Genomic DNA, 12,464 nt, shown 5'->3' with positions numbered 1-12,464 from the left:
GAGATGTAGAGCAAGATTCTAAATGCCTGTCCATCAACATAAATGATTAGACTGCATTGTCTCATTCTCAAATTATACTGAACACATCTTAAACAAATTATCTTCTGTCTAGCCCTGTCTTTGAAACTCTACTTGGATTAAAATGTTAGCTCGTGTCCTTTATAAACATATTATTCTCTCTAATTAGATCTTGAGTTATTGGAACTAATGATATTCTTCAAAGTTGTTCAGCTGAGGGACTGGGGCATCATTAAAACTATACTTAAATGTGAATACCAAGAAAGAAAAGTGGCACTAAGCCTTCTCAGTAACATGAATATACTTAACATAAAAGTCAGTATTAACAGTTAAACCTTTAGAAATGAAATCTACTCATTTGATTTATAGTTCAAATTCTTGTCACTCCAGGTATATAGGTCATAGCCATAAAAAGGCTGTATTGTCTAAAATATGGCTATGCTTATGCAATCCCTGGCCCCATATAAGACCCAGATCTGTATTTTCTGGGTAATTTATAAACCTGTAAGGGTTTAGGAAGCTCTAGTCCACCTGTCTGAGGATCTGTAGTTCTCAGTTATAGGTGGAAGGCAGGAGGATCCGGATCCTCATTCTGATTACTCTCCCTATGACTGGGGAATCTACATCACTGATATAAAATTTGACAAGTGTAATTTACAACTAGGCCAAAATTTTCAGTATGTCTCAAGTTTCCTCCTACATGGACTAGCTCCAAGAATTCGTCCAAACCTGGACATTAGCCAGATATAGATAGATAGGTAATAGGAATAAGAGTGTATAAAACAAATATGGCAGCGTGTTTACAGTTTGATAGTCTCGAAGAAATGGATATATTGCAAACTTTAAAGAATGCCTGTGCCTCCTGAGGTGACGTCTGGCTTTTGGCTTTAGAAGTGAAAGTGTGGGTAACAGAAAGGACACAGACCTTTTGTATGGGATAGACTCTGAAAGAGCAAGTTAAACACCATATGGGCCATGTTCATATCATGGTTTGTGTGCCCGAGGCTTTGTAATTGAGTTCTATAAAATAGATAAATACTAATGTTCTGAGCTACTACAATATAAAAAGTTAAACTCAAACTCTGCAGTAGAAAAAAACTACCCACCAGGAATTCCCCAAATGGAGAAGGGAGTGCAGTCTTTGAAGCCAGATGCTAACCATTAGACTTCCAAGAACAACACAGAGACACAATTCTTCAGGTCTGGTAAGATGGCTCAGCAAGTAAGGGCCCTTGTTGCCAATCTTGAAGACCTGAGTTCTATCTCTGGAACCAATATGGTAAAATGAGACAACTGAGTTCTTTAAGTTATCCTCTAATCCACACATGTAGACCATTATATATCTTCTACTGTTCTCTCTCTCTCTCTCTCTCTCTCTCTCTCTCACACACACACACACACACACACATACACACACACATTAATTAATTAAATGTAATAAAAATATAAAGAAGAAAGACCTGGAGCAGATAAACTAGAACACCTACAGAAGAAGATATTCATTTCCTAATTTGAGGAACCTGATTATGCTAAGTTACACCACCAATGGAACTTTGCAGATGTAATAAAGATTTCACCTTATTATATAGAGACTTTGGTGAGTTATTTTAAAGGATTCAAGCTAATCAATAAGTTCTTAAAAGCAATGCCCTTGCCTTAATCATGTTCAATTGCTATGAAGAGACACTATGACCAAAGCAGCTTATAAAAGAAAGCATTTAATTGGGTACTAGTTGACAGTTTCAGAGTGATGCTTATGAATCACAACAATAATCAGCAGGACAAGATATATTGAAAAGTATAATAGTGGCACTTATATCTTTGTGGTAACCAACAACACCCATTCAGCATGAGGGAGATCAGTCCTTGTACTCAAAGCCTAGCCAATTGCCTATGACTAGTATGATCATGGATCTTAGAGTAGAACCACCTACTGCAACTTTGCTAAACCAGTATAATTCCTAGCTTTATTCTAAATGCTTATTCTTATATCCACACATATAGCCTCTTGCCTTAAGCAAGCTTTTTGTTTGTTTGTTTGTTTGTTTTTGTTTTCCTGCAGATGAAGACTATTACAGAAAATACAACTGATCAAAATTCAGAGAAAAAAATGATTGTGGGCTATCTATCCCAAATTGATATGTCTACAATATCAATCCTGGACTCAAAACTCTGCAGAAACACTGAAGAAAAGGGGCAGAAAGAGTTAGAGGACAAGGAAGTCTGCTGTGAGATTGTGTCTCCTAGATATGACATGGAGACTATACTAATAATATCCCATCAATTATTCTGCCTAAACAACATACAATGATGCCAGCTGGCATGCCAGTGCAGATGGTGCAAATCTCACAGAGTCCACCCTAGACAAAGAGCTACAGACAATTAATTAACAGCTTCTGAGAAAGGAAGAATGTCTTCCCCAAGGATGATCTGACTAATTGGTTGTCTAATCCCAAATGGTCGGCCCTAATACAAGCAATAATAAATGAACTCAGTAGATTGCACCTCTCTCCATATGCAGATATTTTATATGTTACAATAATAATTAAAAAGAGACCATCAACTTGAAAAGTACTTGGTAGAGGTAGGAATGGGAAGGAATGGATGGAGTAAAGGGATAGGGAATATTATGTTATTATATTTTAATTAATAATAAAACAAATATCTTTGAAAATACAAAGAAAAAGAGTTGAAGCACTTATGTGCTGGACATCTTAAGAAAGCATCATATCTTTGAATGTGCTGGACATCTTTGAAAGCATCATAGACACAGGATACCCAAGCCCTCCAATCATGATGAACTGATTTCTGCTAGAATGTGAAAGTCTATGAAAATAAATTCTTCCCTCTCATTTCCAGAAAGGGATATTGTCCTGCCAACATCTTGACTCCAGGTCACTGAAATCTGGAAGAGAGAAGCCAGTCAGTCAAGTCCACTGTCTCACAACCTACAGAAGACTGAGATGGTAAATGTTAGGTGGTTCAAGCAGCTACATTTGTGGAAATTTGTTTTGGCAACAATAGAAAGCTAATAAGAGAAAGGATAAAATATAAACCCACTAAATTTAAGTGAACCAAGTTGTTCCATGATGAGAGCTACATATGGAGGCTGTGTTTATCACAGACATAAAACACTGCCACACTGGGTGGCGGCTGGAGGTGGCTAGTGCTATACCTTTGATCTCAGCAGCTAAATCTGTAAGTGGAATATTAAGCATGCCTATCAACTGCTCTGATGCAGCTTCCTAATTAAATGCCTACTAATTAGCTGTGTGGTTCTTCTCATAGTAACAGAATAGACCAAACCACGAGGCTGTTGATATTTATGAATGAAGACATATCATAGCAGGAAGACTGGCAGTATTTTGCTTATCTGTCTTAGTGGCTGGTCTCTGTCGTTCTGGAGCATCAGAAATCAACTGTGAATAGAGAGCCTACTTTGCAAAATTAGTATTTTAAAGAAGAGGTCAGTTAGCTATATCTGTAAATGGGCAAAACCAGTATTTTAGGTTTTTCAGACTAACAGGTCTCTAACAAATCCTTAGCTCTTCCCATGAAGGATAAAAGCTGCCAAGGGGAATATGCAAATGAGTGAGGTTTGTTGCCAATAAAACTGTATATTGGTGTTGATATTTAAATTTTATATCATTTCATGTGTCATGAAATATTCTTTTGATTAGTTTCCAACTTTGTAAAACTGAAAAAAAATTAAAAAAAAAACTATCTAACATGCAGACAGCAAACCCAGACACTGTTGCAGATGCCAAGAAATGCTTGCTGACAGGAAATGCTTCTGAGAGACTCTGCCAGATCCTGACCAATACAGATGTGGATGCTCATAGTCAACCATCCATCGGACTGAGCACAAGGTCCCCGATGGGAAGGACTGAAGGAGCTGAAGGGGCCTTATCTGGCATCAATGGGAGGGGAGGCCCTTGGTCCTGTGAAGGTTTGATATGTAGAGGAATACTAGGGCAGTGAGGTGGGAGAGGGTAGGTGGGTGGGTGGGGGAGCACCCTTATAGAAGCAGTGTAAGGGAGGATGGGATGGGGGTTTGCAGACGGAAAACCAGAAAAGGGTAACATTTGAAATGTAAACAAATAAAATATCCAATAGTAATAATAATAAAAAAAAACCCTCTAGGTTTGCAGATACCACAAAAGGAAACAAAAGGAAAGAAAGGCAGCAGGCTGTGTTGTCTTGCCCTTTAAATAAACAAAGCTGTACCTACACAATGGAGCTTCACATACAAGGCTTGAGACAGGGGTTGAGTGAGGATGGGCATTGTGAATACTCTCTCTCTGGAAATCAGCAGAAGCATCTTATTCACAAGGAAGGAAACCTGCCATGCTAGACCTCCAGCTTGACAAGGAACATTTCCAGATTGATATTAACATGTGAAATTTTCATAATTTAATTAGGTGATATTAGGAGTTGAATTCTGCCCACCCTCAAGAAAATATGTTCAAGTCCCCATCTACTATTTCAAAATGGAATGTACTTAGAAATAAGGGTTTCATAAATAAGCCAGGTTAAACACAGTGCATAGGGTGGGCCCTGAGTCAGTGGCTGATGTCCTTAGTAAAAGAGGAAATTCAGACAGTAGCAGAAATGAACATTATGCCATGTGAAGATGAAGGTAGATGTAGAGAGATGGAGCATAAGCCCTGGAACTCCTAGGATGCTAGTAAACCTGTAGCAGCTGGAAGAGAAACAGGATAGACTCTCCTCCATAGTTCTCAGAAGGAAGCAGTAATGGACACTATGACCTAAGAATTTTTGCCTGTAGAATTATGGGGTACTAACTTTCCATATCTTAAACAATGAAAGTAAATACCTTTACTCCTTTTAGAGCTAGGTTTAAAAAGAGGCATTTCTGTATATCCTTTTTCTCCCCTTTACCCAAATAACTACATGTTGGCACAAAGGCAAAGCTAACAAATGTAATTGTTGGGAAATGTGGGTATAAGAGATACACTACCACTATGGGAAGTTAAAAAGCACATCTGTAATAGTTAGACTTTCCATTTGTCATGCTAAAAAGTTGGTAGTGAAGCAAAGTTCATGTGTGATAACCAGTAGAGGGTACATGCATGAATGCACATGAACTGTGTATCTTAGGTGTATGATGTATGCATTTTTCTAAATGTATTCAACTAAATGCAGTTTTCTGCATCTCCAATAAGTCCTTTCCTCTAGTGAAGATGATTTCCCCCCCCCTCTGCACACTTGAGTACTCTTTGGCACTTCTTTATTGAGTTGCAGTGTGTTTTTAAAAAGTCATGGGTTAGCCAGGCAGTGGTGGCACACGCCTTTAATCCTAGCACTTGGGAGGCAGAGGCAGGCGAATTTCTGAGTTCAAGGCCAGCCTGGTCTACAGAGTGAGTTCCAGGACATCCAGGGCTACACAGAAAAACCCTGTCTCGGAAAAAAAAAGTCATGTGTTGATCCCTACAATATTATACTTTATTCTACTCTGGAGTCCTTGTGTGATAAGAATGCTTTAAAGTGTCTTCCTTTCCTGTTTTTCCTGTTTGGAACTGCTTACTAGCTTGCAGTTTTGCTTGACCATTGGTTTTAATCTCTTCAGTAGCATTATCATCTATTTACTGCTTAAAATATAAATTCTTTATATTCCATGTCACTCAGAAAACCCAAATCTATTCTTGAGACTTTGAAGTAGAAGAAAGAAGATATGGCAAACTTCACAAAGGTTCGAAGGAACCCAGTATGGTCTCCAAGCTGAGCCTTATTTCAAATGGGGCATCTTATTTGGAGGTTACTCAACAGGCAGTGTATATACAGATAAAGATTTGTATGTTCTTAATGTTTGGCTCTAAGACAAACGCATGAACACCCAATACTTATATCTCAGTATAAAAGCAGGGGCGGAAAATCTTCAAGCTGCTTCCTGGAAGTACTGGAGAGAACTCCTGTCATTACAACAAGGTTTGAAAGAGGCCAAACTAGACAATCAAATGAGCACTGGTCTTTGGGGTTATCTTCTGAAAACTCCCTAAGAAATGATGCCTAATTAGACTGTCTTTCTTTGGAGAAATCTTAAAATCTAGGACACGAAGTGCTTTATAGAAATAATGAACTTTCCTCCAAGTGCAAGGCTGGGCATGCATGCATCCTAACAGGGCCACCGTCTACACAATGAAAGATGAACAGAAAAAGTTCTGAATAAATTCACATAAATTCATAGCAGCCATTGTAGAATGCAGAAATCTCTCCCTTTCCCTTTCTCCCCACCCTCAGACGTCAACTGAATGCAATAAATTTCAACAGTGATACACTAACATTTAAAAAAGGGCATGCAATGTTAGTACAGTTTTATACATGGTTTTAAAAAAAGTACTATAATACTACAGTGAAATGGACCTTTGGAGTTTGCATGTGGAAGTAGGTATGTCAGCAGTCTAGGAGTGAATATGTGGTGGAGGAAGAGGGGAATCTGAAATCAGAATGGAAGATGTGACACAAGATGTGTGTGTGTCTGTGTGTGTGTGTGTGTGGTTCCTTACACATGCTTGTTACATATGGGAAATGAAGGTATCTGGCAGAGATTAGAGAGGTGTGAGCGCACACATTTTCTGCATTCCTACACACACCATTAAGCTCAGTGTAGGCCTTTTTTTTTTAATCCATCTAGTGTTTCTTATGGATAAAAAAATAATACATAAGAAAATAAAAAATTCACATTGTGTTCAAATTGTTCTCTAACATAAAGTTGTGTGTTGCAACAGCTTTGAGTTTTTAAAGTAAGTGTAAGTAGAACTGATTGTTCTTTTCTCTTCTGAATATCTACTTCCTGCAGCATCTAGGTTATAACCAAGGTTATCTATGATAGAGAACGTAATTAAATATAAAGGAAACCGAAATTGAAAGCCTCAGAAAGTATTTTTGGTATCTCTGAGAACCATTACATAAAATCTCCATTGCCCCCTTCCTGAACAACCTCCTGTATTGAGGAAGTGCTTCAGATTGTCATATGTTTGCATTCTCCTCTCCATAAATATATACTTTCAAGGTAGAGTGAGAGAAATGTATTCTTACTAAAATATACATATGAGCTGTAGTAGTTGGATAAAAATGCCCCATAGGCTCATATTTCAACTCTGCTTCCTGGTTAGTGGTTTTCTTTGAGGAGGTTATGGACCCTTTAGGAGATGGAATCTTGCAAAGGGAAATTCAACACTGGTTTCAGAGCAGTTTCACCCCAACTTCTGTCCTGTTGTGTTCTCTCTCTCTCTCTCTCTCTCTCTCTCTCTCTCTCTCTCCTTTCTTTCTGTGTGACCTGTCAGCTTCCAGCTCTGGCTGCTAAGCCTTCTGCCATGCCATGTCATGACATCCTATCAGAAAAATCTACTCTGTTGTCTTTGTTTGTCATAATTGTACAAGGAATGGTTATAGACCCAGAATGCATGCCCAGATATTGGCTTCTTCCCCAAACTAGGGAGCTTCAGTATACTTAGGTTGTCTAAAGTTCTTCAGTCATTCAATGGAAACAATACTACTTAATTTTTCTTTTATTTTTAAATGTGTGTGTGTGTCTGTGTGTGTGTGTGTGTGTCTTTTTGCAGTATCTATGAGTGCAGGAACCCATGGAGGCCAGGAGAGAGTATTAAATCCCCCAGGCAGTTGTGAGCTAACAGAAGTGGGTGTTGGGAATTTAACATGGGTCCTCTGCAAAAGTAGTTTATGTTCTTAATGGCTGAGCCATCTCTCCAGCCCTGCAGTGGTATCCTTAAGAAAATAAAATTAAAGTCCCATAGCACCCAGAGGAGGCTCCACTCCCAGGTTCTCTAGCATGCCCAGGATCTTAGGATCAGTGGTGAGTAGGACACCACATCTGTTCCAAAACCACTGAGAGTAACTAGGACCAGCAGGATCCAGGGACACAGGAACCCAACAAAACCAGTGGCTCAGGCTCCTTCTGGTCTGTGCAGGTTTACCTTGGGTGCAAACTCTGCAGCCAGTCCCACAGCACTCAGAGGAGGCTCAAATCCCAGGTGCTCTAACACAGCCAGGATCACAAGGTCCCAGGATCCCAGGAGCTTGGTCATGCCAGGATCTCAGGGTCCCAGAGGCAGCTTGACTCCCAGGAACTCTGACATACTCAGAATCTCAGGATCACAGGATCATGGAATCACAAGATCACAGAGACAGATGGACTATGAGGAGTGCTGACATAACGAGGATTACAGGAAAGACAAGCTCCAGTCAGATAGTTAGGGAAGGTAGCACTAGAGATATTCAGATGGCGGAAGGCAAGCATAAGAACATAAGCAACAGAAACCAAGGTTACTTGGCATAATGAGAACCCAATTCTCCTACCATAACAAGTCCTGGATATACCATTACATTGGAAAAGCAAGACTCGGATCTAAAATCACTTCTCATGCCAATGATAAAAAACTTTAAGAAGGGCATAATTGACTCCCTTAAAGAAATACAGGAGAACACAAGTAAGCAGGTAGAAACCCTTAAGGAGGAAACACAAAAATCCCTTAAAGAACTACAGGAAAACACAATCAAATAGGCGAAGGAATTGAACAAAACCATCCAGGACCTGAAAATGGAAATAGAAACAATAAAGAAATCACAAACAAAGACAACCCTGGATTTAGAAAATCGAGGAAAGAGATTGTGAGTTATAGATGAAAGTATCACCAACAGAATACAAGAGACAGAAGAAAGAATCTCAGGGGCAGAAGATACCATAGAAAACATTGACACAACAGTCAGAGAAAATGCAAAATGCATCCTAACCCAAAATATCCAGGAAATCCAGGACACCATGAGAAGACCAAACCTAAGGATAATAGGTATAGAAGAGAGTGAAGATTCTCAACTTAAAGAGCCAGTAAATATCTTCAACAAAATTATAGAAGAAAACTTTCCTAACCTAAAGAAAGAGATGCCCATGAACATGCAAGAAGCCTACAAGAACTCCAAATAAACTGGACCAGAAAAGAAATTCCTCCCGTCACATAATAATCAATATACCAAATGCATTAAACAAAGAATATTAAAAGTAGTAAGGGAAAAACGTCAAGTAACAAATAAAGGCAGACTTGTCAGAACTACACCATACTTCTCACCAGAGGCTATGAAAGCTGGAGGATCCTGGGCAGATCTTATACAGACCCTAAGAGAACACAAATGCCAGCCCAGGCTACTATAACCAGCAAAACTCTTAATTACCATAGATAAAGAAACCACTGTATTCCATGACAAAAGCAAATTTACACAATATCATTCCACAAATCCAGCCCTACAAAGGATAATAGATGGAAAACACCAACACAAGGTGGGAAACTACACCCTAGAAAAAGCAAGAAAGCAATCTTTCAACAAACTTAAAAGAAGATGGCTACACAAACATAATTCCACCTCTAAGAATAAAGATAAAACGAAGTAACAATCACTTTTCCTTGATATCTCTTAACATCAATGGATTCAATTCCCCAACAAGAAAACATACACTAACAGAGTGGATATGTAAACAGGACCCAACATTTTGCTGCATATAGAAAACGGACCTAAGTGACAAAGACAGATACTACCTCAGAGTAAAAGACTGGAGAACAATTTTCCAAGCAAATGGTCCCAAGAAACAAGATTGAGTAGCCATTGTAATATCAAATAAAATCAACTTTCAACAAAAAGTTATGAAAAAGTATAAGGAAGGACACTTTATACTGGCCAAAGGAAAAATATACCATATGAACTCTCAATTCTGAACATCTATGCTCCAAATACAAGGGCAACCACATTCATAAAAGGAACTTTACTAAAGCTTAAAGCACACATCACACCCCACACAACAATAGTGGGAGACTTCAACACCCCACTGTCAGCAATGGACAGATCGTGGAAACGGAAACTAAACAAAGGTAGAGTGAAACTAACAGAACTCATGAACCAAATGGATCTAACAAATATTTATAGAACATTTCATCTTAAAGAAAAAGAATATACATTCTTCTCAGCACCTTATGGTACCTTCTCCAAAATTGACCATATAATTGGTCACAAAACAAATACAAATAAGAAGCTTGAAATAATCCCATGTACTTTATCAGATTACCGCAGACTAAGGCTGGTCTTAAATTTCAACAAAACAATGGAAGTTTACATACACATGGAAACTGAACAATACTCTACTCAATAACTTGGTCAAGGAAGAAATAAAGAAATAAAGACTTTTTAGAATTTAATGAAAATGAAAACATATCATATCAAAATCTATGGAACACAATGAAAGCAGTGCTAAGGGCAAAATTCATAGCTCTAAGTGCCTCCAAAAAGAAACGGAAGAGAGCTTACACTAGCACCTTGACAGCATGCCTGAAAGCTCTAGAACAAAAAGAAGCAAATATACCTAAGAGGAGTAAACAACAAGAAATAATCAAACTCAGGGCTGAAGTCAACCAAATAGAAACAAAAAGAAATATACAAAGAATTAACCAAACCAGGAGCTAGTTCTTTGAGAAAGTGAACAAAATATATAAACCCTTAGCCGGTGTACTGGCTAGTTTTGTGTCAACTTGACACAGCTGGTGTCATCACAGAGAAAGGAGCTTCAGTTGAGGAAATGCCTCCATTAGATCCAACTGTAAGGCATTTTCTCAAATAGTGATGAAGGGAGAAAGGCCCCTTGTGGGTGGGACCATCTCTGGGCTCACAGTCTTGGGTTCTATAAGAGAGCAGGCTAAGCAAGCCAGTAAAGACCATCCCTCCATGGCCTCTGCATCAGCTCCTGCTCCCTGACCTGCTTGGGTTCCAGTCCTGACTTCCTTTGGTGATGAACAGCAGTATGGAAGTGTAAGCTGAATAAACCCTTTCCTTCCCAACTTGTTTCTTGGTCATGATGTTTGTGCAGGAATAGAAACCCTGACTAAGACAGCCAGACTAACCAGAGTTCACAGAGACAGTATCCTAATTAACAAAATCAGAAATGAAAATGGAGACATAACAATGGAAACCGTGGAAACCAAAAAAATCATCAGATCCTACTACAAAAGTTTATACTCAACTAAATTGGAAAATCTGGATGAAATGGACAATTTTCTAGACATATACCTGGTGCCAAAGTTAAAACAGGATCAGACAAACCATCTAAACAGTCCCATAACCCCTAAAGAAATAGAAGCAGTCATTAGTAGTCTCCTAGCCAAAAAATTCCAGGACCAGATGGGTTTAGTAAAGAATTCTATCAGACCTTTAAAGAAGACCTAATACCAATGCTCTCAAACTATTCCACAAAATAGAAACAGAAGGCACACTACCCAATTTGTTCTATGAAGCCACAATTACTCTGATACCTAAATCACACAAAGACCCAACAAAGAACTTCAGACCAATCTCCCTTATGAATGTTGATGCAAAAATACTCAATAAAATTCTTGCAAACCAAATCCAAAAACACATCAAAATTATCATTGACCACAATCAAGTAGCCTTCATCCCAGGGATGCAGGAGTGGTTCAATATATGGAAATCCATCAATATAATCCACTACATAAACAAACTGAAAGGGAAAAAAATGCATGATCATTTCATTAGATTCTGAAAAAGCATTTGGCAAAATTAAGTATCCCTTCATGTTAAAAGTCTTGGAAAGATCAGGAATTCAAGGCCCATCCCTAAACATAATAAAAGCAATATACAGCAAACCAGTAGCCAACATCAAACAAAATGGAGAGAAACTTGAAGCAATTCCACTAAAATCATGGACTAGAGAAGGCTGGCCACTCTCTCTCTCTCTGTCTATTCATTATCGTGCTTGAAGTTCTAGTTATAGCCATTAGACAAGAAAAGGAGGTCAAAGGGTACAAAATGGAAAGGAAGAAATCAAAATATCAAATAAGAAGATTGAAATAATCCCATGCACTCTATCAGATTACCGCAGATGATATGATCATATATTTAAGTGACCCCCAAAATACCACTAGAAAACTAAAGCTGATAAACAAGTTCAGGAGTGGGTGGATATAAAATTAAGTCAAATGAATCAGTAGCCTTCCTCTACTCAAATGATAAAGAGGCTGAGAAAGAAATTAGGGAAACAATACCCTTCATAATAGTCACAAATAATATTATATACCTTTGTGTGACCCTAACCAAGCAAGTGAAAATCTTTATGACAAGAACTTCAAGTCTCTGAAGAAAGATATTGGAGATCTTAGAAGATGGAAAGACCTCCCATGCTCATGGATTGGCAAGATTAATGTAGTAAAAATTGCCATCCTGCCCAAAGCAATCTACAGATTCAATACAATCCCCACCAAAATTCCAAATTAATTCCTCTTAGAATTAGAAAGTGCAATTTGCAATTTCATTTGGAATCACAAAAACACAGGCTAGCAAAAAAAATATTCTCAACAATAAGAGAACTTCTGGGGGAGTCACTATCCCTGACCTTAAGCTGTATTACA

General features: G+C 38.3%; 2 protein-coding genes across 3 annotated transcripts in view; both read right to left on the bottom strand.

The window, feature by feature from the left end:
- Kcnb2 (potassium voltage gated channel, Shab-related subfamily, member 2) overlaps positions 1–12,464 on the bottom strand; it is a 436,827-nt gene that overhangs the window by 336,651 nt on the left and 87,712 nt on the right. The gene's annotated exons all lie outside the window — the stretch shown is intronic.
- The window catches only part of Gm51415 (predicted gene, 51415), an 81,177-nt gene extending 68,713 nt beyond the window's left edge, over positions 1–12,464 (bottom strand). Inside the window, exon 1 of the mRNA XM_030243928.1 lies at positions 1–12,464. This exon is cut by the window's left edge and continues 68,713 nt beyond it. The gene's annotated coding sequence lies outside the window, so the exon portion shown is untranslated.

This window comes from Mus musculus, chromosome 1 (genome assembly GCF_000001635.26).
Source record: "Mus musculus strain C57BL/6J chromosome 1, GRCm38.p6 C57BL/6J".
NCBI lineage: Eukaryota > Metazoa > Chordata > Mammalia > Rodentia > Muridae > Mus > Mus musculus.
The sequence above is the reverse complement of the archived record's forward strand: the minus strand, read 5'-3'. Positions and strand labels throughout refer to the sequence as shown.